We start from the raw sequence: 26,302 nt of genomic DNA, 5'->3' as shown, positions 1-26,302 counted from the left end.
GATCGTTTTGATGTAAAAAGATTTTGAAAAAAAAAACTCCGACGCGGCGGCCCTCCGGCCGACCACCGCGTCGGAGCACCTCCGACCGCCACCTTTTCTTCTTCTCCGACTTGATTCTGTTTGTTTGGAGAAAAGTGTGTTTCAAAATATTTTAGAAAATGAAGGATAAAAGGAAGTGCAGCGATGCTGTAATTGTTGAGAAGAAGAAGCTTTAAGTTTAATTTGGAAACTCTAGTGTGCTGGTTTTATATCACTCTGGCTGGACCGGTTCGGTTGAACCGACCCGTTCCTGAACCGGTCCAGTCTTTGACCCATCAGCCTGGCCCGTTTTTGCTCGTAGGCCTGTTTGTTTGTTGCTTCTGTTTGCTGAACTACTTTCTGGCCTGCTGTTTGCACCCTTGACACTGCTCCTGCACCCCACAGTCCTGCATGCTTTGTATTACTTATTTTCTTTTTTTTATAAAAAAAATTCATGTATTTTTAAATCCAGTTTGTGACTGTGAATTATGCATTTTCAAATCCTTTAATCCTCATAACATTTTCTTTTTTAAATTGATTTCATGCATTTTTAAATGTTTATTCCATAAATTCTCTTGTTAACTTTGCTTCATTCCATGCATTGCTTTAAAATTTTCAATGTCATGCTTTCAATTTGATAACATATTCTATTACGTGATGCATTTAAATCTCTTATTATCTTGTCATGTTATGTTTGCTTTAACTTCCAATTTGTCCTCATGCATTTTTTATGCTTGCATTTTACTTTAATTCCATGATATTAGTGTGTATAACTAGGAAATGGATGTATATTTTTTACCATTGGTTTGTAGCTTGGCAAAGAGGCCATAGAATGTATCTACGAATTTTTGTAATAATGTAGGTAATTGCACACACCGACACGAGCACCGTCACTATCACTTTATTTATCGCTTTTATCTCGCTTTATTTTTTACGTCATTATTATGCTAGCTTTCCGTTAATTTAGAAAAAAATCTTTTTATCTCAAAAATCAAATAAGCAAAAAGACAAAAATATTTTCTTAATAAACCTTGGATCCAAATCCAAGATGTTTTTCCTTTATTTTCTTAATCAAATTCCTAAATGAATCTTAAATGAACTTAGACTAAATTTTTCAAATAAAATGAAACAACCTCACTTCTATTTTATTCTTCTATACCTTTGAGGTCTCGCAACCCTTCTCAAAATCATTTTCAAAATCAAATTAAAATCAACCTAACCCACCAAAAATATTTTTGAGAGAGAACTACGGCGGTTTTGATCCCTTTCAAAGGGTACGTAGGCATGGGTTTATTCCTTTCAAATCAATCAAATAAAAAATAACAAAAACTCTTACTTCTTCTCCCTCCATTCTTTCACTTAGCTTTAAGTAACAAAATTTTCAAATAAAAGTAAAGTTAGAAAGAGGTTCCCACGGAGTACCGTGGATGATGCGGGTGCCTAACACCTTCCCGAGTCATAACCGACCCCCGGATCCAAAAAGGGTTTTTCAATCTCTTTTTCCCTTCCCAAGAATAAAACCGAGCAAGTCCACAAGATTGAAGGTTCAAGTCCAATCAATGGCTTGACACCCGAAATTAATGGTCTACAATACTCTATCAACTTTATTAACTAATTTGCTACAAACTCAAATAATTATTTAGCTAGATATATAGATAATCAAATATATATTCAAGTTTCTTTTAAGGACATTTGTTAACTTGAGTATTTATTTCTTATGAGTATCAATGATTTCTTTTGTTGCAGGAATCTTGAAGTTTTGATTTGATACAATGGGCGTACGGTCTCTTGTAGTTACCTTTTGTTTTAACTTAAACAAGGTTTTCTTTCAATATTAAGTACCCTTCTAGCAAAGCTATTTTAGTATTACTAGATGATTTCAATCTGTTGCCTTTGGTGGTTAACTTGAACTTATTTCATTTCATATCATTGTTTTAGGCTCACACATCGAAATAATTTCTTAGAAACACCTTTACTAAAGGGATTGGCTTACTTTTGTGCTCTCTAATATATAGTTTTGATCTCTGCAATTATGATTAAAGCATATCCCTCTTATTTTGTTTTTGTGTGTGTATATGAAGCTCATAGATTGCTATATCATGCTCTGAAATCTGTAGCAATTCATTTCTCTAGACCCTTCAGATTTAGGGTCACCTCACTCTGTTTTTGTGAGCAACATAAAGATTCCTTCCTTGAAGAAATCATCATCTTGTTGTGAAAAGAAAGTATTAAAAAAGTATTTAAGGATGAGATACAACAATTCAACAGCTCAAAATGTGGTCGACAATTCCGACACCCTTATTGGAACTTAGTTTCACATGGATGATGAAACTAACTAGTTTTAAAAAATTCAAACAAGTTTGCAACCATCTATATTTAGATGACTCAGTGGCCAACCAACTTTGTAGCCTCGAAATCCTTTTCTATGACCAACTTTGTAGCCATATTCTAACATGAATCAACTAAGTTATTATTTTATGTCCCCACACTGCATTTAGCAGAGCCACTGTTTACTAAATATCATCCTCTTTCCTCCATATGATTCCTCTCTTATCTCTTCATGTACTAATAATTCCTTCTTGTTCTCTGCGTCAATTTTCTTGGCATCGGAGACTGGACAAAGGTTCGCTAATCACTAAAAATCTGACCTGACTCTAACTCCTGTATGTAAATTTGTCTCACCTCAGAGAATCACGTAAAAATCTTATGTTTTCCTAAATTCAACACTTGTTTTTAGTGGATTAAACTTACTTGAATCTTTTCTTGTGCTCTCTCATATGTCGTTCTCACCTTTGCAATTCCCATTAAAGCATGTCTCTCTTCTCTTGTATATATATGAAACTCATCATGTATATATCTTTGGTTGCTATATTGTACTCTAAAACCTATAGCGATTCATTTCTTTAGACCCTGCTGTTTTAACCACACTTTGTTTCTGTGAGCAACAGGTTCTTACACCACTTTCTCTTTTGATTATCATACACTTCACATTTATGTAAATGATTGTTCTTTAGCTTTATGAAACTTATAGGGAAATCGTAATGCAATTCTATGTCTCAGTTTTTATTCCCCTTGTTTTGAGATTATGAACGAATGTTGCATATGCTTGAGTATATTGAAGATAAGGAAAATATGAGGTTGTTAACAGAATGCCAACATGTTTATGTGTATTTGGATATGCGGCCGAGTTCTCATCCTCATTACCTTCATTGTAGAGCTTCCCTCCATACATGTTAGTCATCAATTTTCTAATGAAATTGACATGTAACGACTCGTTGGTTCTGAATTAACATATGGTACATTCAGTTTTCAATTAAGGGTTACTATTACCACTAAGTTGGTTTTGATGGTGATTATTATTTGAAACAGTTTGGTTTTTGTTGACAAAATAATGTGTTCTGTTGTGCTCGATTGAGAGAGACAAAGTTAGAGGCCGCACTTGCGCCTTACACAAAAACCCAATTTGTTTTTACGATCTTAGCTGCGATATTGCAATTTCAAGATTTTGGCTGCAATTTTTACAATCTTGTAAAATCCAAAGCATCATTCAAAGTTTTTCTCTTTCTCATGTGTAAAATCCATAATCCAAAGCATCAAGATTAAGCATCATATTTGTAAAATCCAAACAAAGTTTTCCTCTTTCTCATGTGTCACAAATCCAAACCAACATAATATGTCAAATCGATCGAGGTGACCCTAACTATCTCAAACATTGGCATCTTATACACGTTAGTTTTGTAGGTGGAGTCCATAAGCAAAACCAGTGGAAAATTGTCAAATAACTTAACGAATGTTGGATGAGCCCAAAATATGTCTTCAATAGTAGTACTTTCACTTTGTGTTCTACTGATATAAACATAATTGTGCTCCTCCAACTTTGAGATTAAATAATGCAACACCGTCTTGTCACCTCTCTTTGACTTCTATATTTGTTGACGTTCATTGTATACTTGCTTGATATTTGTCATGCAATCTTGTCTTTTGCTCTTCAAATTCTTGGTCAAGTCCCGTACAAGCTTCTTATCATCCTCCTTTAATCTACCTGCAAGCACGTATCCTTCTAAACTTGGCTTCGTCTCATGGTTGTGAACTCCATTAAGGATGTTAAATCCCCAATCATTTGTTTCCCGACTAAGATATCCTTGAGCTCGTTGTCTCATGCTTCAATCTTTTTTTTGGCACTTTGTGATCGCAGCTCCTTTCATACAGTAAATGCAACATTGGATTAATCAAATTGGATCTACGTATAGCAATTGTAAATTCCTCCCTATTTGCTTGACGACGTACCCAATTCAGCAAATCATCCCTATCTTTCCATTTAACTTCTTCGGAAAAAAAATGAGTTGTGTCAACTTGGTTGGCATCAAGTGGGAAGACACCGGAGTCAACAAATAATGAAGCTTCAACATGGACGGAAGCTGCATCAATATTTGGTTTGGGTTCAACCTTAGGAGGTTTGACCTCTCTGGAATTTTCTACAAAAATTGGTTTTGTTACTCTCAGATCATCATCCGCGTTCTCAACCATTAATATAAATAAACAACACAAAACTATGAATTAACAACTAAATAATGCATAAACATCAATTGCATAATGAATTACAACAACAAACAAACAAAAAACACCAAAACACCAAAACAAAAATTCAAAATTTTGGCAGTAGCATGCAATTTTGGAGCCATTGCATCGGCAGATAACTACCAAATTCCATCGGCAGTTAACTGCCGATGCTCCCATACCTCGGAACTTAAGTATCGATGCTCTCATGTTAGTGTTTTGCGTGAACTGGCAGTAAAATACCCAAAAATAGCCACAAAAAGAAATAGATTAAAAGCAACAATGCCTGTTTTTTTTTTTACTTCAAAAGTGTGTTGATACCTCCTAGGATTGATGCTTCAATGATTTTGGAGAAAGATTTGGTGAAAAAATATTGGATTTGGGGGTTTAGGTGGAAGAGGTAAGAAATTTGATGATGAAATAGTGAGTAGGGGGAGTAGCTGCCATTATTAGCTGATCGAACATCGCATCAGTAGTTAAGTGTCGAGGATTTCAAAACCGACGGCACTTAATTTCCGGTGAATAGGGAATCAACGACAAAATAAGTGTCGAGAGGTATTTTGGTCTTTTACTGGTGTTTTTTAGCCAAAGACAATGTGTGAATAAAAAATTTCTCTTCACTTTACAAATTGAGTTTGTAAGGGTTACTTATGTCCAATAAAAAACAATAATAACAACTTCTTGAGGGCTTTTCCTCAGCGGATTAAAAGACAATTTATTTGTTGTCTTAATGAGTTTATTGGTTCATTTGTTTCGGTTAAACCTTTTTTTCTAAAAGATTTCGAGTCATATACTTTCTCAATAATCAATGGTCATGTATATACATAAATCAACATTCACCAAAATAGTCTAAGATTTGGCCTACCAAATCATGTTTATATTTTTCAATGACACAAAAATATAAAAAAATATAATATAAATTCTTATCTTTTTTATTAGCACCAACAATATAATCCGCGTGGGCTTAGCTCAGTTGTAGCGATATTGCATATTATATGCAGGGGTCGAATCCCAGACACCCCACTTCTTCACATTTAAAATGCGCAAGCTCTAGCCCCCAGACTACTTAAAGAAACACCAACAATATATAATGTTTATTATAGAAAAATTTGTTCATGAATATAACTAGAATAATAAAAAAGTTAGCCTAAAGTACTCTTTATTTTCTTTATATATAGTATACAAAAAAAATGGTTTAATATGTTTTTGGTCTATATAAAAATGAGACATTTTAAGTTTAGTCATAACTTAATTTTAATAGTATTTTTAGTCCTTATAAAAAATGTATGTAGTATTTTTAGTCCTTATAAAAAATGTATGCACTCAATTTTAATCCTTATTTAATTTATACGTCCAGATTTTTGTTACTTTTATTTTAAACTTTTGTCTTTTAAAAAAGTTCATATTTAATTTAATTTATGTTAAAAATTTCTAAATTTTAGTAAATGAACCTTTTGTAATGTTCTAAATTTGTCTAAAAAAATCATTCAAAAATTTAAGAGGATAATTAGAGAAATTTTATATTAGTAGGTAGAGTTAAAACTACATGTAAATTATTTTTTCAGGGACTAAAACATTTAACCCCAATAAAAAATTATGGGACACCAATGTACCATACGAGAATAGGCTGAAGAGGAGGGTAAACCATTGGGAATTCAAACATACCATTGGATCATAAACCCTAAATTTTGTTGCCGCCATGAAATTCACATAGCATCTGTTCCTATTCAATAGAAGACCCAAACGACCTAAATTCTTCTCATCCACTCACGATGGAAACAACCACCACTCAGAGGAAGCTATCCACCGGAACCATAACATTCCCACTGCCTCTTCCAACTCTTCCTTTTGATCTTCTGCCTGAGATTCTCTACAGGCTACCTGTAAAATTACTCGTACAGCTTCGATGTCTTTGTAAGTTCTTTAATTCTTTAATTTCCGATCCCAAATTCGCAAAGAAACATCTTCAATTATCGACAAAGCGCCACCACCTCACGTTAAAATCTTTCAACAAGGTAGAATCTTTCAACCAGCCATGTGAGTTAGTTCAGTATGATTCCATACTTCTCTCGGTTTTTTCTATTTCTACCGTTGTTGCACAGACACAACTTTACCCTCCTATTACTCTCACAAATGGACATAAATTTGTAGGCCTAAGGTGCTCTTGCGATGGCATCTTTTGCCGTTATCTCGAAGATGATTCTTATTTTCTGTGGAACCCTTCCATTAGAAAATTTAAGTTATTGCCTCCATTGGAAAATCCACACGATAATGTTTTTTTCCGCATAAGCTTTGGATATGATCATTTCATTGATAATTATAAGGTCATTTTTGTTTCTTCTGAAAATGAAGTTAGCTAGTGTTAATACTTTTGGGATTGATTATTGGACAAGAATACAAAACATCCCAAATAATTTTCACATCCATGGATCAGGAATATTTGTCAGTAGCACTGTTAATTGGTTGGCAAGTGATAATTCAAGTATTCTTTCTCTTGATTTAGAGTGGGAGTCATATCAACAGCTTTTGCTACCTGATTCCGAGACTGATTTGTGGACCTTGGGTGTGGTGAGGGATTGCTTGTGTATCTTTGCAAGCAGTGATATGTTTTTCGATGTTTGGATTATGAAGGAGTATGGAAATGGAGAGTCTTGGACTAAATTGTACACTGTTCCTAACTTGCAAGATCATGATTTAGTAGCCGATACTGCTTTATATGTTTCAGTGGATGACCAAATGCTGGTGAAGTGTTATGAGATGAGTAGTGGTAATATGAAGTTGGTTGTTTACGATTCCAAGATTGGTACTTTGAATATCCCCGAGTTTCAAAACAACTATGAACAGATATGCCCAAATGTCTACATTGAGAGTTTTATATCACCATAAGCAGGGATTCAACTGCAACATATATATGTGGTTAGTTTTTGTTTGTGTTATTTATTTTATGTCTGCTCTGATTTTTGGTGATTTGTTGGATTATTGTGAATCAATGGTCGATGGAATCTATAAGTTGAACACTGCCTTTTAGTTTCAATAGTTTGGTTAATTTGAGTTGTTGATTCTCTCACATCTTGTACTATATTTTAAATAGTTCACAATCATGAATTGCATTAAATGGTTTGTCATTTTATTTTCTAAGATTTGTGTTATGGTGTAGATGTTACAATGTCTGATTAGTGTTGCACATCTTTCTCAAAAGTTTGGACAAGCTTATGTTTTTAATACCGTAAATAGTTACTATTGATTAATGCAGGCTTTTTGATATACATATTGAATATTATTAAAAATATTAATGCACATTTTAAGTGATTGGTAGTGCCATAATATTAAAAATATATTAGAAATAAGTTCAGTTGAAAATCAGTTCTGTAATTCTGTTCTCAAATTCATTTACTAGTTTTTAAACAATGCAAAATGTTTTAAAATCTGAAAATTTGTATATAAAACTATGTTAACCGTGTTTTTTCAATCGGCTCAATTTGAAGTCACAGTTTTGTTCTCAAATTTTAAATCACGTCAGTTCTGAAACAAATAAACATGGTGCATCAAACCACAAAATATCTGTGAACTGGGTTGAACCTCAACATGGTGCACAAAGAAATTAATTGTTTGTTCTTGATTGTGGTTGGTTTGAGATAATAGCTAGAAATTGTTTGATTAATGTTTCCATAAGAGTATGAATATTACTTTTGGAGTGTAGATATTATTTTGCTCCCTGTTTTAATGGTTGAATGGAGAAACTAGATTGTATATAATTGTAATGAAATTGATTTTCAATGTGTGTGTTTGTGTGCATGTGTGCTCATGTATCCATCTTGAATCAGATGTAAGAGTAGTCTGAATTTACTTATTGCTCGAAGATGCTTCAAAACTTTGAGATAAACTCTAGCTCCGATAACTTAGGAAAAAGCTTCTAGCTCATTGAACATGTGTGCATCTTGAATCGCACAACAAGGGACTTGTGCACAAAATAAATCGCATGTGCTTAAATTTTCGCAATATGTAATACAAGCAATGACTTTTAATAATTGCTCTCATAATTTTTTTCAGTTCATTTTAATTTGTGTTGGAAGCTTTGTTGGCTAGTGCTCTCATAATTATGGCTGATTCCTTTGTATTTTGTTCCATGTACCTGTGTTTAAAAAAATGAAAGATTGAGTAGTTCTATAGACTAGAATAGTCTTTTGAATTTATTGCTTCTTATTTCGTTATTGGTATCTGCTTTGGTTTTCTGATTTGTGTGTGAGAGTCTCTAAATTATTGAAGATGTTGAGTGAAGGATTAACTTCCTTTATTCTTAATGATTTACTTGTCCGGTACAATGAAAATGATATGCTTGTGTTGAGTTCGTGTAAGGCTTGTCATCAAAATTTATTGAAAAGTTTATACAAGTTCTTGGACTTAATTGTGTGTTTTTTTCAATTCAAACCAGTCGTCCTACTGTTTGAAGACCCGCTACATCAGTGAACACAAGTAGATGTTGGGTTGCAGAAAAATTTTCAATTCAAACTAGTCGTCCTTCTGGTTGAAGACCCGCTGCATCAGTGAACACAAGTAGATGTTGGGTTGCAGAAAAAACTTGGTGAAGGATACATGAGTTTTTCTAAGAAGATTGGAATAAAGACAGTCTGCAAAGTATTGATGGATTGTAACAAGAACACTTTTACTCATTTCTACTTGCTAGACTTATTTATGGTGTCTTTTGATACATCCCCACTTAGTGGGATAAGACTTGAAAGTTGTTTGTTGTACTTTTCAGACTTATTTATTTTCATGCATTTTTTTATATTATCGTTCCTATTTTGTTTCTTGTAATCTACTTTCAGGGGATTTATATATATGAATATTTTTAGTTCATGTGTTTGATCCTTTTTTTGTTTAATTTGGGGTTTTTATATTATCGTTCCTATTTTGTTTCTTGTAATCTACTTTCAGGGGATTTATATATATGAATATTTTTAGTTCATGTGTTTGATCCTTTTTTTGTTTAATTTGGGGTATCAGTATAAGAGGAATTAGTCCAGTTAATATGTTACAACTCAAGTCTATGGATTGGAAATTTGGAATAAGATTAATGTAAAAGAACATCTGGAATGTCAAATAGTGCTTAAATTACAGCATGTGCTTTTCTAGCTGCACTAATAATATAAGGCAGTTACTGGAAAAGCTTATTGATAATTTTCTTCACTTGTTTGATTATGACTATGTGACATGAGTTTATACTAAGGGCTCATTTGGATTGAGCTTATTTTGAGCTAATGCAAAACAGCTTATGAAAAAAAATAAGTTTTTTTTTATTATTAGTTTATGAAAAAACAACTTATGAACATAAAATTTTCGTTAGAAAGAACTTATGTATTAATACAAAAGCTTATTTATTTGGATAAGCTATTCATCATAAGCTCAAAATAAGTTCAATCCAAACGGGACATAAGTTTGAAACCATTTTTGTTATAACATCCAATTTATTTCTTAGTCTGTAGTGTGAATCGACCTGCTTGTTCAGTTTATATAAAATATATTTTATACAGGTGTTCGTTAATGATGGTTATTTTCCATCTTTAAGTATAAACAAATGAGTGTTCCTAGAAGCAAATAATTAAGGGCTCGTTTGGATTGCCTTATTTTTGAGTTTATGAAAAATAACTTGCGCAAATAAATAAGCTTTATGTTAATTTGTAAGCTTTCGGTAACGACAATTGTATCTTCATAAATTGTATTTTATTAAACTACATTGACAAACAATTATGAATAATACATAAAAGTTATTTATTTGCATAAGCTCTTTTGAATAAGTTCTAAATAAGCCTAATCGAAACGGACAGCCGGTCCAATAAAATTCCCGCAAACGCAAGCTCCAGGAAGGGGTTCCATCATTATGTGTATTGTCATGACCCAAAATTCACAATCGTGACCGGCGCATGAACTAGAACATCCTAGTCCGGTAAGCCTATTGACGACACTTGACAAACTATAATTTAAACAATTTCCAAATTGACTTTCACTTAAAATGATATCCGCTGGAATTTCGACAGAGTATCCTCTGTATTTTGAATATTTTCCAAGAATTTAATCTTGTTTATGAACATGTATTCTCATCCAGAGTTTCAAAATGACATATTTAGATATTTGTACATCTCAAAGAAAATATTCCTAGACGGCAAATAGTTGCAGATACTCTGAATCAACATATGCATAAGCATAAGAGACAGCCATCAAAGGAACCTACCAAAAAGAGTGACGCGACTGAACTTGAGTCTACTAGCAGCTCTGTACATAGCTACTTGGAAATCTGAAAAAAATAGAAAAGGAAAAAGTAAGTCACAAGGACTAAGTGAGAGACAACAACCACCACCACTAGAAGGGAAACACACAAGGGCACGATTATTTACTTTTCTCAAATCAAATTTTAATTTACAAAGTTACTAAACACACAATCAAGTGTACCATCATAATTCGAAAATCTTTGTGAATTTATCAAACCAAATAAGGCTATATCAAAATTCCAATATCTTAAAGAAGTGAACCCAAATCCACAACTTTAAAGAAAATATAGAATCGTGTATAAAGAAAAAGGAATCGAAATAATCAAATCCAAATAGAATAAAAAATCAAATTCCATTTAATAATACCAAAATAATCAACTTTAAAGAAAGTATAAAATCCAACTTTATTGAAAATAATCAAATGCGTGAATCCAGAACTAGCTCCATCTAGTTGATAGCCCTCTCTTCCTAATGGTGGCCTTTCCATAGGGGCGGCTCCATCTAACGGATATCTCTTTTCACTCGACTCAAAACAAAAATGTTTTTAAAGTGTAGTAAACTCAATTTAATGAAAATAATCAAAATGGGTGAATCGAGAACTCGCTCCATCTCGTTGATAGCCCTCTCCTCCTAATGGTCGCCTTTCCATTGGGGCGGCTTCATCTAACGGATAGCTCTTTTCTCTCGACTCAAAACAAAAGGTAAAACAGTTTCAATTAGGGAGTTTACATCTCGTTGATAGCCCTCTCCTCCTAATAGCGGCCTATCCATAGGGGCGGCTCCATCTAACGGAGTAACCCTACCTAATTGAACATACTAGGTGCACCTAGGTCGTCGTCATCAATGTAGTCAGGATCGATTTCCTACGTATGATCGGTCGGCTGGTAAAAGAACGTAAACACGAGGAACGTTACATGGTTCGTAAGTATAATGTTTCATAGTATAATGTTCATTTTATTTTATTTTTTGTCCAAGAATGTTCAATTTAATTTAATTTTATTTTTTGCAATCTTGTAAAAAATAAAATTAGAGCTATGATGACTGAATTTTGATGAATTGAAACAAACTTAGGGCTATGGATCGCTGAAACAATAAGTATGGTTTAATGGTTTTGATAGTGTTGTATGTGAAACCAATATAATTGTGTAATGGTTTTAAATGATGGAATTATTACTGAAACAATAAGTATGGTTTAATGGTTTTGATAGTGTTGTATGTGAAACCAATATAATTGTGTAATGGTTTTAAATGATGGAATTATTACTGAAACAATAAGTCTGGTTTAATGGTTTTTATAGTCTTGTATGTTAAACCAATATAATTGTGTAATGGTTTTAAATGATGGAATTATTACTGAAACAATAAGTATGGTTTAATGGTTTTGATAGTCTTGTATGCGAAACCAATATAATTGTGTAATGGTTTTAAACAATGAAATTATTATTGGTACATGGTTTTAAATAATGATTATGATGTTATACACTGAAATTATTACTGAAACCATATGTATGGTTTAATGGTTTTGATAGTTTTCAATGTGAAACCAAAATAATTGTCTAATGATTTTGTAATAAAATAGAAGAACAAATGTGATAAACATTTAAACCATTATTCACTAACTATAGTCCACACTTATAACATTTAAAACAATTACCTAATGTGAATTAATCAATCAGTAACCACTTTTTTTTATAAGCTTCATCATCTCTCTTTTGTTTCTTCCGTTGTAAAACGAATTTCTGCCTTTGTCTAAGTATAATTGTGGTTTAATGGTTTTGATAGACTTGTATGTGAAAGAAAAATAATGGTCTAATGGTTTATAAAATAAAAGAATAATGAAAATTATTATTGATAAACAATTTTAAATAATGACTTTTACTGAAACCATAAGTATGGTTTAATGGTTTTGATAGTGTTCTATATGAAACCAAAATAATTGTCTAATGGTTTTGTAACAAAATATAATCATCAATACGTAACAAACAACGAATGTGAAATGTATAATTTTCAATAGATCAGATTCAAACCAATACATAACAATAAAGAATGTGAAATAAAATCTAGTACAAACTTATAACATAAAAATAATCAATCAATGACCGCTTTTTTTTTTTTTAAAGCCTCATCATCTTTCTTTTGTTTTTTCCGATCTATAACGAATTTCTGTCTTTCTCTAGCTTTTTCATAATCACTTTTAAGTCGCTTCTTTGACTTAATTGGATTTGGTCTTTCTTTGAACTTTGGTGCAGTGGACTTCAACCCAACAGATGGTTCTAGGGGTGTTCAAAACCGAACCAACCCAATAGAAAAACCGCAAACCAAACCAATCCAAACCGAAACCGCAAAAAACCGCACTTGGTTCGAATGAATTCGGATGACTTTTGTACTGAACCGCGTGGTTCGGTTAGGTTTGTGGTTTGCATCTCAGCAACCAAACCAAACCAAACCAAACCACAAGAATAATGAATATTACTTAAATATGTACTAGCCCAATTACATAGCCCAAGAATAATCTCTTTTGATTCGATTTTTCCATTGTTGCACCATCAGGTTCAATTTTAATTCCTTTCCATCTCTTTCAATTCATTTCCTGTGATGAATTTGTTTCCTTTACTTCCCAATAATTTGTTTCATGCTTATGTTTTTTCTTAACTTTACCTGTTTTGATATAAGTTTTACCTAATATTTTATCATATAAAAATCAAAATAAAATGTCCTATGTTTATTTTGTAACAAGTTGGCAATATTAGAGTTAATGTAATATTTTTTTATCTTGCGATAAACCGCACAAACCGAACCAATCCAAACCGCATTGGTTTGGTTTGGATGACTTTGTAAAAATCAACCAAACCAAACCAAACCGCATGCTTTTTTTATCTCGCGGTTTGGATGACTTGTATGCTCAAAACTGAACCAAACCGCACCGCGAACACCCCTAGATGGTTCACAGACAGCAACTGCTTTTGAAGACTTAAAAGGCGTAACGGAAGATGGGTCTGTATGAATACCTTTAGAAAGAAGAAACTCCTATGCCTTTTTCCCTGCTTCAAGAACACCGTCGAGAAAAATTTCAGATGCCTCCGGATCTGCGCAAACACGTGTAGAAAGCTGAACTGTAACTGCACAAATTTGTCGATATCGTTGTCCTTGAGTGGTGTCTTTAATGCCAACATTCATGGTAGATTTCAGCTTATCGACAAACGGACGCACATCTCTCGTCCAACGCTTTAAAACATATTATCCAGGTATAGTCTTCAAAAAATGATATTGCACATGACCGCCTAAGACCTCCAAGATCTTGTAAACTTGTCGACATAAGAAGCCCCTGATTCTCAAACATACGACATGAACAACTAAAACTTTTGCTCCTCATGTCAACTGTGACAACCCTTTCATCAAGTCGATCATGATCTTCAAACCTTGGGAAAAGGTTTTCTTGAAGTTCTGAACCCAAAACATCAACATTTGAAGGCCCGTCATTATCATTATCAACATCATCATAATTATCATCAACCTTTTCAATTGTGAAAACTTTGAAAAACTTGTTCAAGTCAGACCCTTTTGTTGTGTCCTCCTCATAATAGTATTTGAATGCTGCCTGTGAATAAATGCAAAGCAAGCTGGTGTGTACTTGTTTACAACGGACCGCATAAGCTGACTGTTGGGATAATTATTTTTTGTTCTAGTGTTTGCAGCCTTGAAGTCCAACTCAGCATGATTATCCCTCATTGTCTGAACCATAATGTTGAAATCACAAAAGAATCGAACAAGTGAATGGTCTGGCTGCAAAAATCCACGAAGAAAAGCATTGAAAGACTCGCTTAACTGAGTCGTTTTCAGACCAGCTGTAAAATGTGACTTGACCCAAGCTGAAGACCAATGCATACGATTTTCGTGAGTTTGGACAAGCCACCTAAAGTCCGAAGTAGGCCTTCCATTAAAACAATTTTTCATCATCTTATCCCAATTGTAGTCGAAATATGATTCATCGTCTACATTTGAAACAAAATCAGTTAAGTCATCAAAAAATGCACTGTTTGCACGAGAGCCGAGATTTTTCTTTGCATTCTCTCTCATGTGCCATGAGCAAAGCCCATGAAAAACACCTTGAAAAATATTCGGAATTGACTTCAACAACACACTAGCCTGGTCTGTATATATCATTTGTGGTTTCTTATTGGACATACACTTCAAGAATGTTGTAAACAATCAATCAAAAGTAGCGGTCGTCTCATCATACAGTAGCGCAGCACCAAATAAAACACTCTTACGATGATTGTCAAAACCAAGAAAGGCAGCTGAAATGTAAATGAACCAGATCAGAACAAAATACAACATATATAAAAATTTCACTAATAATGAAAGCAATCACTAATTTAAGTGCATTCCAACCCTCAATTAGTGAACTTTAGTAGCTAGATATATCTGAATTTGGATATTTCAATCATCAGTTCTATAAAGTTAAAACTTATTTAGTCCATTAATTTGTAACTATCTATCATTAGAAATTATAAGAAACATAAATGCAAATGCACTTAAAAAAACTCTCTAATAAAATCAATAAACTAGAGATCTCTTAAACTACAGACTCAGACACATGTGACACACACACATAGACACTATCCATGCCAAAAAAAATACAACATAATGAAAGTAAACACTGATTTAAAACCTGTGAGAAGTACAAAATACTAACCTAATGGGCGATATAGATTGTTTGTTCGGTAAGTTGTATCAAAACTGATGACATCGCTAAATAGAGAATAATCTAGTTGCATAATTCCATCTGCCCAAAAAATACTAGCTATGTCTTCAGCAGCATCAACTTGGATATCATAGTAAAAAGATGGTTTCGAGAGAGCTTCATTTCTAAAGAATTCTTGAATTACAGTTGCTTCACCAGCCACCATCTCCTTTTGACGAGTTGTCATTAGATAGTTCTTTAAGTCCTAAAATCGAAAAGGAATATTCTCCGTGCCTCCAACTCCTTGACCCATAACTTCATAAGACATTCTCATCGACATTCCAGCTTTAGAATTTATTAAAGCGAGTTGTCCTTGAACTTCATTTACTTCTCGAAATGATCTCAGGTAACACAAATGCTCTGGTTTATGTAATGGATGACAGTGAGCCACTTCCCATCTATATATCTTATAGACATTCAAAACTTCATCCAACTTCAAAAATATTCCAGCTTTACAACTGTAACGCCCGTCGTAATTATTTAATTATTTTGATGAGTTTTAACATATATTTATACGATTTATATGTGTGATTTATATGATTTATGAATCTAAGTAGTTTACATGATTTATAGGTAAATTGTGTGATTTTCAAGATTGATGTGAAGTATGTGATTTTGTGAAGTTATAATGTTGGTGTGATTTATTTTATTATTAAATAAAATAAGATATGAAAAGTAAAATAAAAATATTAAAAGTGGGGCTGTTTGGTGAGAAGAGTAAATTTAGAGGTGAGTAGAGTAATACGAAAAGATAAATAGGGAGACATAAGTTAGAAACACAGTACGTACGTTTTTGGAGAAAAAGAGAGAAAAGTCAGAAGAGAGGAGAACAAGAGGAGAGCTGCGATTTTCTGCAATAACCAGGTAAGGGTGAGACTAACTCTCAATGTTATTAAGGGTATGATTCTGAAAAATGAATTTAGCATGTTTCAGGATGAGTTTGTGAGATTATGAGAATTAGGGTTTGAGTGAGAATTGATGATTAGGTGATGGAAAACTGTTGAATTGATGTATGGGGGGAGTCTCTATTCACCATAAGGATTGTATGAACATATGGATAGTGGAGGGTTTTTTATTTTCCATTATTTTGATGATCTTTTAATGAATTCAATTAAATTCACGTTCTTTGATGTTGTTGTAGTTATATGTTTAACTTTCGTTTATGAATTGAAATGTGTTTCGTGTTGAATTTATTCATTCTACTTTCCGTCGTATACAAATGATTTATGATAGTGTGATTTGATTTCGTAAATTTTGTATTCAGCTTTGAATTCGATAACTGAGTCTATATCAAAAGTGGTTTGAACAAATCCAATACCTGATATGCGACTGCCTTTTTAAAAATATGTGAATCATGTTTAACCTTTAACCTTCAACTATCCTTTCTAAGTTTGATAATAATGGGTATTTTCAATTTAGAATTCAAAAGGGAAATCATATGTGATATCTGCTATGTGTGTAATGAATCAATTGACTTTATTTTTCATAATAAGAATTCTATATGTATGTGCTAAGAGTTAGCAATCTATCTATTTTGCCTCTCAATAAAAGAATAATTTGATTTGATTGCTATGTATACTACGTGAATTAGCCTAATTGATAAAAGAGTTATCTAGTAATGATGAATCATAGTTTGTTAAAAATAGGCTATCGACAATAAAAAAAAAATTGTTTGGAATCGGTTAGTACTGATTTATGTGTTTAATCTATTTATGTGCATACCCATTTTTGCTTTAGCCGAATTGACTATATGTCTTATTTGGATCATTAGTGTCTTTATGAATGTAACTGGAATATTAAGATATTTTACTAATTTGTTTACCATTTTATTTTGTTACTTTAAATTTATAATTGTTATTATTTGATTATTTCCATCTCTTATATGTGTGGATAATTTTACACTATATCCTGTGAATATTATTCTATTTAAGATATTGTTTTATTAATGAGTTATTTGAGGATGTGATATTTGAAGTTGTGTGATTTAAAGATGTGTTATATAAGAGTTGTTATATGCTGCATTTGTTGCTGTTTGCTGTTGTTGACCATTAATGTCATAAAGTTGTAAGTGTCGGTCTAAGTTGTGAAGTCGTAAGAAGTTGTCCAAATTATTGGAATCATATAAGTTGTTTGAGAAGTTCAAGATGTCTAAGTTGTAGGAGTTGAGTCCATTGCATACTCATTAAAGTTGGGGGCTTTAGGCCCGGCAGCCTTTGTGCTCACACGTTGAAGAGCCTATTATGCTCATTTTGTTGTTGATTGGTACCACATGCATTTGCATATCAAGAAGTTTCATGATGTTTAAGTTGTCCAGTTGTTGTTGAGTTGATAGAGTTGCATGGTCAAAGATGAGTTGTGTTGTCAAGTTGTTGTTGAGTTGATAGAGTTGCATGGTCAAAGGTGAGTTGTGTCGTCAAGTTGAGTGTTAAGTTGATTATGATTTGTGATGATAATTAGTAATGGTATTTGATGATTGTATTTGTTACGAAATGAAAAATATGCTAATTGTTAATTGTTGATATGTTATTAATGTTTGAGTTGTTAAATGCATTTTATTGGATTATATGCTTAATGTATTGATTATGAAATCTCACCCCTTCTGCGTATATGTTGCCTCGACCGTGGGTAATGTGCAGGTAATAAAGATTAGAGGCGTTCGTGAGCAGCCTTTGTGCTCATTAAAGTTGGGGGCTTTAGACCCGGCAGCCCTTGTGCTCACACTACGTTGGGGGCTTTAAGCCCGGCAGCTTTATGCTCACTTGTTGAAGAGCCTAATTACGCTCATATATGTTGTTGAATGGTACCACATGCATTTGCATATCAAGAAGTTTCACGATGATTTAAGTTGTTAAGTTGTTAAAAGTGCATTGTCAAGTTGAGTCGTGTTGTCGAGTCAAGTTGTTAAGTTGTGATGTTTTAACGAATTACTTTGTGATGTCTATTAATGTAATTGTGTGAGACGATGAAGGTGATTATTTGTTGATGTCCTTATGAAGATGGTTATTGGTGACTACATGTGTTGTGACTAGTTGGAATTGAATTGTGACATTGTGTTTGTGAAGTTTTTTTTGGTCCTTAAGTTGTGATGATATTTTCTACTAATATAGATTGAGATGATATAGTATATTCTTCAAGGTTCTGAATATTATGTTTGTGATGTGAAACGACTTTGACTTAATTGCTTACGTGTTCTTCTCATTTTTTTTATACTATTACATGTTCTCGGAACTCACCCCTTCGTTGTTTGTGTTTGCTGGCTTGGCCCTGCGGTTGCGAAACCGTAGTTATATAGGTTATGAGTCTTAGAGTCAAGTGCATGCCTTTCGTGAGGACTTGTCTTGTGTCGTCGATTATTTTGGGGAAAAGCACCGCTCTGATAGTGACACGGGAAAAGGGATATGCTTACTTATTTAATTTTGTGCAAGAAAACCATTGTCTATGATGTAAAATGAAATATTTTCAAAAGAAAAAGATTTGATGTTATTATTACTATAATGTTTAATGAAGTGAAATATGAATTATGCTTGTTATGAGTCAATGTGATATCCTAAATTTTGTGGAAGAATTCCTATATCATTAGAGAAATTTTTATTTGACACTTTCCGTTGCGAATCAAACTCTATTTTTAATTAAATAATAGCAATAATTATTCTTGGGATTTAGGGTGTCACAATTGGTATCAGAGCAGGTCGGTCCGTCCGACCAAGTAGATGAGTCGTTGTGTCACGTCGTCATGTTTTCTAGTTAATAGTTATGTTTTATTATGTGACCATGTCTAACTAACTAAGTTGACCTTGATGTTGTTTTGTCTATTTTCTAAAGCTTCTACCTTCTTACTAATTTATTGCAATGTGCATTGTCGTGAATGTGCCTATAAAAAAAAAAAAGAAACCTTTTGTGTTAAATATTTTCTTGTTGTGAATATTTTTTTTTTTTTTTAGGATCAATATTATGTGTAGAACTTCTAACGTAAGCTAGACTCTTATTTTGTTTCTTCACATGTCTTTTGCTTTAATATGAGTTTAAGGAGTGGTAGCTCTTTATCTTGTGATGTCCGTGTTCCTAGTTCCCTATTGTATTTTTGATCTAGTATAGAGCTTCTACTGCATTGTGTTCTAGTGTAGTCTATCTCATGTCTGTGGTGTTTGGGGTTGTGGTGCATTTTTGGTGGTTGATGGAAATAGAAGTCTTGTGATATTGAGGATGATTTTGGGGTAATTGATTGGTTGTTCATGAGGTCGATGTGTGTTAAGTTTCTACTATGTATCTTTGCGTGTTTGGTGCACTTTGAGTAATTGGATTACATTGTTTGAATATCCTGTGTTATACGTGAGTCATTTTTTTTGTACAATTACTTTGTCATTTTCTAATCGTTGTTAGTAAATTATTTTACCACTATGAATTGCTAAGAACTTTATTTTGAGTTGTTATTATTTGTTTGTTTCCTTTATTTTAAGCTAGTGGTATCAAACCAAATCCAAAACTTGTTTATGTCATGTGGAGAAAGGCCATAGTGTTGTGATGGGAAATTGTCAAGCTATTGGTAGACAACTTTAAATTATTCTTTCAGGTATTTAAGGTTCGTAGTTTCTTCGAGTGTCTAATAGTAATCTTACTTTCTAGTGCTTGTGAGCCTTTTTAGAGCCTTGGTTTCTAACTTTGAGGAATTGATTTTTCTAGTTGATGCTTGACTGGGACTTTTGAAGAGGGAAGAGAATTATAAGCTTAAATGACATTATTGAGTAGATATTTGTACATGGTTTTGGGTTGGAGGTATAGTTGAATTTGGTACTATACATTATCAATATTGGGAAGGAAGGAAACCAAGAATGAATAGATGAGTAGCTTAATGACTCTTATGTAGATATTCATTTTAGTTGGTTATAATTTAGGAATTTTAATGGTTGGAGATACTTATTTGAATGACAGGTTGAAATTTAAGTGATCTAGATTATTATTAAATCTAGAATGTATTAGGAAGAAGCGAAGAACTTCTATAATATGGTATGTACGTAAGAAGTATTTTTCATTGCTTGAGGGCTATAGTAGTAGTGGTAGAGAAAGTGGGAATTTTTTTATTTTTTTATTTTTTTTATTTTTTTTTTGTCACGTGTCGGTACAAATATAGAACATTAAGAGGGAACATGTAAATCTTGAGGTGAGAATAAGTGTAGAGTAGATCCACTGTTGTTTGGAGTTGTCTCAAATTTTCGAGGACGAAAATTCTTTAAGTTGGGGAGAGTTGTAACGCCCGTCGTAATTATTTAATTATTTTGATGAGTTTTAACATATATTTATACGATTTATATGTGTGATTTATATGATTTATGAATCTAAGTAGTTTACATGATTTATAGGTAAATTGTGTGATTTTCAAGATTGATGTGAAGTATGTGATTTTGTGAAGTTATAATGTTGGTGTGATTTATTTTATTATTAAATAAAATAAGATATGAAAAGTAAAATAAAAATATTAAAAGTGGGGCTGTTTGGTGAGAAGAGTAAATTTAGAGGTGAGTAGAGTAATACGAAAAGATAAATAGGGAGACATAAGTTAGAAACACAGTACGTACGTTTTTGGAGAAAAAGAGAGAAAAGTCAGAAGAGAGGAGAACAAGAGGAGAGCTGCGATTTTCTGCAATAACCAGGTAAGGGTGAGACTAACTCTCAATGTTATTAAGGGTATGATTCTGAAAAATGAATTTAGAATGTTTCAGGATGAGTTTGTGAGATTATGAGAATTAGGGTTTGAGTGAGAATTGATGATTAGGTGATGGAAAACTGTTGAATTGATGTATGGGGGGAGTCTCTATTCACCATAAGGATTGTATGAACATATGGATAGTGGAGGGTTTTTTATTTTCCATTATTTTGATGATCTTTTAATGAATTCAATTAAATTCACGTTCTTTGATGTTGTTGTAGTTATATGTTTAACTTTCGTTTATGAATTGAAATGTGTTTCGTGTTGAATTTATTCATTCTACCTTCCGTCGTATACAAATGATTTATGATAGTGTGATTTGATTTCGTAAATTTTGTATTCAGCTTTGAATTCGATAACTGAGTCTATATCAAAAGTGGTTTGAACAAATCCAATACCTGATATGCGACTGCCTTTTTAAAAATATGTGAATCATGTTTAACCTTTAACCTTCAACTATCCTTTCTAAGTTTGATAATAATGGGTATTTTCAATTTAGAATTCAAAAGGGAAATCATATGTGATATCTGCTATGTGTGTAATGAATCAATTGACTTTATTTTTCATAATAAGAATTCTATATGTATGTGCTAAGAGTTAGCAATCTATCTATTTTGCCTCTCAATAAAAGAATAATTTAATTTGATTGCTATGTATACTACGTGAATTAGCCTAATTGATAAAAGAGTTATCTAGTAATGATGAATCATAGTTTGTTAAAAATAGGCTATCGACAATAAAAAAAAAAAAATTGTTTGGAATCGGTTAGTACTGATTTATGTGTTTAATCTATTTATGTGCATACCCATTTTTGCTTTAGCCGAATTGACTATATGTCTTATTTGGATCATTAGTGTCTTTATGAATGTAACTGGAATATTAAGATATTTTACTAATTTGTTTACCATTTTATTTTGTTACTTTAAATTTATAATTGTTATTATTTGATTATTTCCATCTCTTATATGTGTGGATAATTTTACACTATATCCTGTGAATATTATTCTATTTAAGATATTGTTTTATTAATGAGTTATTTGAGGATGTGATATTTGAAGTTGTGTGATTTAAAGATGTGTTATATAAGAGTTGTTATATGCTGCATTTGTTGCTGTTTGCTGTTGTTGACCATTAATGTCATAAAGTTGTAAGTGTCGGTCTAAGTTGTGAAGTCGTAAGAAGTTGTCCAAATTATTGGAATCATATAAGTTGTTTGAGAAGTTCAAGATGTCTAAGTTGTAGGAGTTGAGTCCATTGCATACTCATTAAAGTTGGGGGCTTTAGGCCCGGCAGCCTTTGTGCTCATTAAAGTTGGGGGCTTTAGGCCCGGCAGCCTTTGTGCTCATTAAAGTTGGGGGCTTTAAGCCCGGCAGCCCTTGTGCTCACACTACGTTGGGGGCTTTAAGCCCGGCAGCTTTATGCTCACTTGTTGAAGAGCCTAATTACGCTCATATATGTTGTTGAATGGTACCACATGCATTTGCATATCAAGAAGTTTCACGATGATTTAAGTTGTTAAGTTGTTAAAAGTGCATTGTCAAGTTGAGTCGTGTTGTCGAGTCAAGTTGTTAAGTTGTGATGTTTTAACGAATTACTTTGTGATGTCTATTAATGTAATTGTGTGAGACGATGAAGGTGATTATTTGTTGATGTCCTTATGAAGATGGTTATTGGTGACTACATGTGTTGTGACTAGTTGGAATTGAATTGTGACGTTGTGTTTGTGAAGTTTTTTTTGGTCCTTAAGTTGTGATGATATTTTCTACTAATATAGATTGAGATGATATAGTATATTCTTCAAGGTTCTAAATATTATGTTTGTGATGTGAAACGACTTTGACTTAATTGCTTACGTGTTCTTCTCATTTTTTTTTATACTATTACATGTTCTCGGAACTCACCCCTTCGTTGTTTGTGTTTGCTGGCTTGGCCCTGCGGTTGTGAAACCGTAGTTATATAGGTTATGAGTCTTAGAGTCAAGTGCATGCCTTTCGTGAGGACTTGTCTTGTGTCGTCGATTATTTTGGGGAAAAGCACCGCTCTGATAGTGACACGGGAAAAGGGATATGCTTACTTATTTAATTTTGTGCAAGAAAACCATTGTCTATGATGTAAAATGAAATATTTTCAAAAGAAAAAGATTCGATGTTATTATTACTATAATGTTTAATGAAGTGAAATATGAATTATGCTTGTTATGAGTCAATGTGATATCCTAAATTTTGTGGAAGAATTCCTATATCATTAGAGAAATTTTTATTTGACACTTTCCGCTGCGAATCAAACTCTATTTTTAATTAAATAATAGCAATAATTATTCTTGGGATTTAGGGTGTCACAACAACCAACCCTTTCCTCGGGTTTTTCTTTAACTTTCACAAACTCAATAACCACTGGACTGTCTGATGTTGGCTTGTTGTTAGGATTAAGCAGACTTCCCTTCTTGAAACCTTGTTTGTTACAAACATAACGCACATAATGTACCTTATCCGATTTCATATTTTGTGAATTGTTCTTTGACTTCAGCATACTCCTAATAGAGAATCCAGTGTTATATGCATAATTACCATAAAAATCTTCAATCTTTTTGATAGATTCAAAGACTAAAGACTTCCATGATTCTTCATTGCTAGGGGAGTAACATTGAGAACTATCCGCATGAATCAGTGAAGTTTCAACAGTCAATTGTCCACTCTTAGATGACTTTGATATTAAATCCATTGAAAACAGCAACAAACACTATTAAGAACAAAAAACCATTAGATATGGTAAATTGAAGCTAAATTGTTCCTTACATATGATAAATTGAAACAACTGAAGCAAAATTGATCCTTATCAAATTGCTACAACTGAAGCTAAATTGATCCTTTACATCAACAAATTTGATATACTACTAGGAGAAATAAGATAAATTGCTACAACTGAAGTAATCGACTTATCCCTAACATTCTTACTCCAACTGTAATTTGCAATGATTCAGTTTGCATTTTTATAGCATTGAAGATTCACATTGAGTTAAAAAATAGAGTCTAAATAACAGATTGAATCAAATTAACAGATTGAATCAAAACCTAAATAGAACAAAAATCATATACTTGATTACCTCGCCGGAGAATCAAGTCGCCGGTGAAATCACGTAACAATAACGTCGCCAGTAATCCTGGCCGGATGAATCACGTCGGAGCGAGCGAGCAAGGGTGAGAATCACGTTGGAGCAGCGAGCAAGGGTGAGTTCTGTATGTGTGCGATGCAATTTCTAAAGCTGCGATCTGATTGTGATGCAAAACAACGGTAAAGAGCTGAAGCACAAGATTGTAACAGGTGTCCCTGATCTAACGGTTGTGATATGTTTATGCATGGTGCATAAGGAAAGGACTTGTGCACCATAACTTTTGCCTACTTTTATCCATCTATTTTTATATTTGGAAAAAAGTGCCGAAGAATGAAGATGCATGGTGGTATCATGCAGTTAATGTTATAGAAACAGAAAGAAAGGAATTGTATAATGTAATTGATAATTATAGATACTGAATAGTAGAGGTAACAACTATATGAAAATCCACTAACTATTGGTGCAAGAAATAATAACACACAAGACTTTTATTATATGACCAAGCCTTTGCATATTTCTTCATATTATCCGACGTGGGACATTTTTTCATTATTATTGATATCCTCCCGCAAGTTGTATGGTCTGAAAGAGAGATGCAACTTGGTCAATAAGTAATCGAACCTAGGACAAAGCAGGGGTTTGGTTAGAATATCAGCAAGTTGATCATCGGTAGAAACAAAGGATACTCGAAACTTGCCATGTTGAACATTTTCTCGGACAAAATGATAGGCTAAGGCTACATGTTTCTTCCGAGAGTGAAATACAGGATTAGCACTAAGGTGGGTAGCACCTAGGTTGTCACAATAGATGACTGGATTGGCTGTTGTAGTGTGGCCAAGTTCATTGAATGTGGAAAGAACCCATAGCAGCTCCCATGTCGTGTCACCCAAGGCTTTATATTCTGCTTTTGTGGAAGATCGAGCAACATAACATTGTTTTCGAGATCTCCAAGAGATGGACGTGCTTCCAAGATATAACAGATAACCAGTGGTGGAGATATAATCATCTTTGTCGCCCGCCCAGTCCGAATCCGAGTAAGCAAGGAGATTTAGTGGGGTTGACGTTGAGATGAAGTCAGGAACCCACCAAGTATCTGAGCACTCTTTTGAGTGATGTCCAATGCGCCGTTCTAGGGTTCTGCATGAATTGGGAGAGTTTGTTTGTGCTGAAGGCAATGTCTGGGCGAGTAAGACTCAAGTAATGGAGGCTTCCAACGAGCGCTCGATACTCCGTTGGGGAAGGTAGGAAATCACCAGAATCCTTGAGTAACTTATCAGTGGAAGATAATGGAGTGGATGTTGGTTTCATATCTGTCATGCCTGATTTATGCAGTAGATCAGTGATATATTTCCTTTGGGAAAGGAATATACCCGTAGTAGAGGGAATCACTTCGACCCCCAAGAAATAATTAAGACATCCAAGGTCTTTCAAAGAAAAGCGAGCGACGAGTGTGGCGATGAGTGTGGAGACCTCTGTAGGAGAATTCCCGATGACAATGATATCATCAACATATACTAATAAGTGGAGTTGACAAAGCCAAGGGATAATGACGCAATACAGAAGCGTAGGCTAGCAAGCGCTAAACCTAGATAGAAAAGTACAAGTTTGCAAGTGACAAACTTGTGAAAATAGGGTTGCAAGCGACAATCATATCAAAATAAGGGTTTCCGGAATCCACCAGAATTGAGAGAAAATCTCGAATAATTTTATTGAATGAAAAAGTGTGCCTCTTAGGCTACATAAGTTTTGCCTATATAGTGAAAGAAATAACAAACCTGTGCCAAAATAAAATAAAACAAAATAATAATAGAAAGTTCTAGAAAATTACTAAGATTTGGCTAAAATAAAATACTACTAAATTACTAAGAAAACCCTCCTGTATCAGTCTCCTCCACCTCTAA

General features: G+C 33.2%; 3 pseudogenes; 1 reads left to right on the top strand and 2 right to left on the bottom strand.

Annotated features, from left to right (window-relative positions):
• Window positions 1–3,624: 3,624 nt before the first annotated feature.
• Window positions 3,625–4,545, bottom strand: LOC146936697 (uncharacterized; annotated as a pseudogene).
• A 1,784-nt stretch (window positions 4,546–6,329) lies between these two features.
• Window positions 6,330–7,461, top strand: LOC146936696 (F-box/kelch-repeat protein At3g23880-like; annotated as a pseudogene).
• Window positions 7,462–12,929: 5,468 nt separating this feature from the next.
• On the bottom strand, window positions 12,930–25,718 carry LOC146936695 (protein FAR1-RELATED SEQUENCE 5-like; annotated as a pseudogene).
• Window positions 25,719–26,302: the final 584 nt, after the last annotated feature.

This window comes from Medicago sativa, chromosome 3 (genome assembly GCF_051527215.1).
Source record: "Medicago sativa cultivar Bolivia chromosome 3, Bolivia_mono, whole genome shotgun sequence".
NCBI classification, from domain to species: Eukaryota; Viridiplantae; Streptophyta; class Magnoliopsida; order Fabales; family Fabaceae; genus Medicago; species Medicago sativa.
This window is presented reverse-complemented; position numbering and strand designations above follow the sequence as displayed.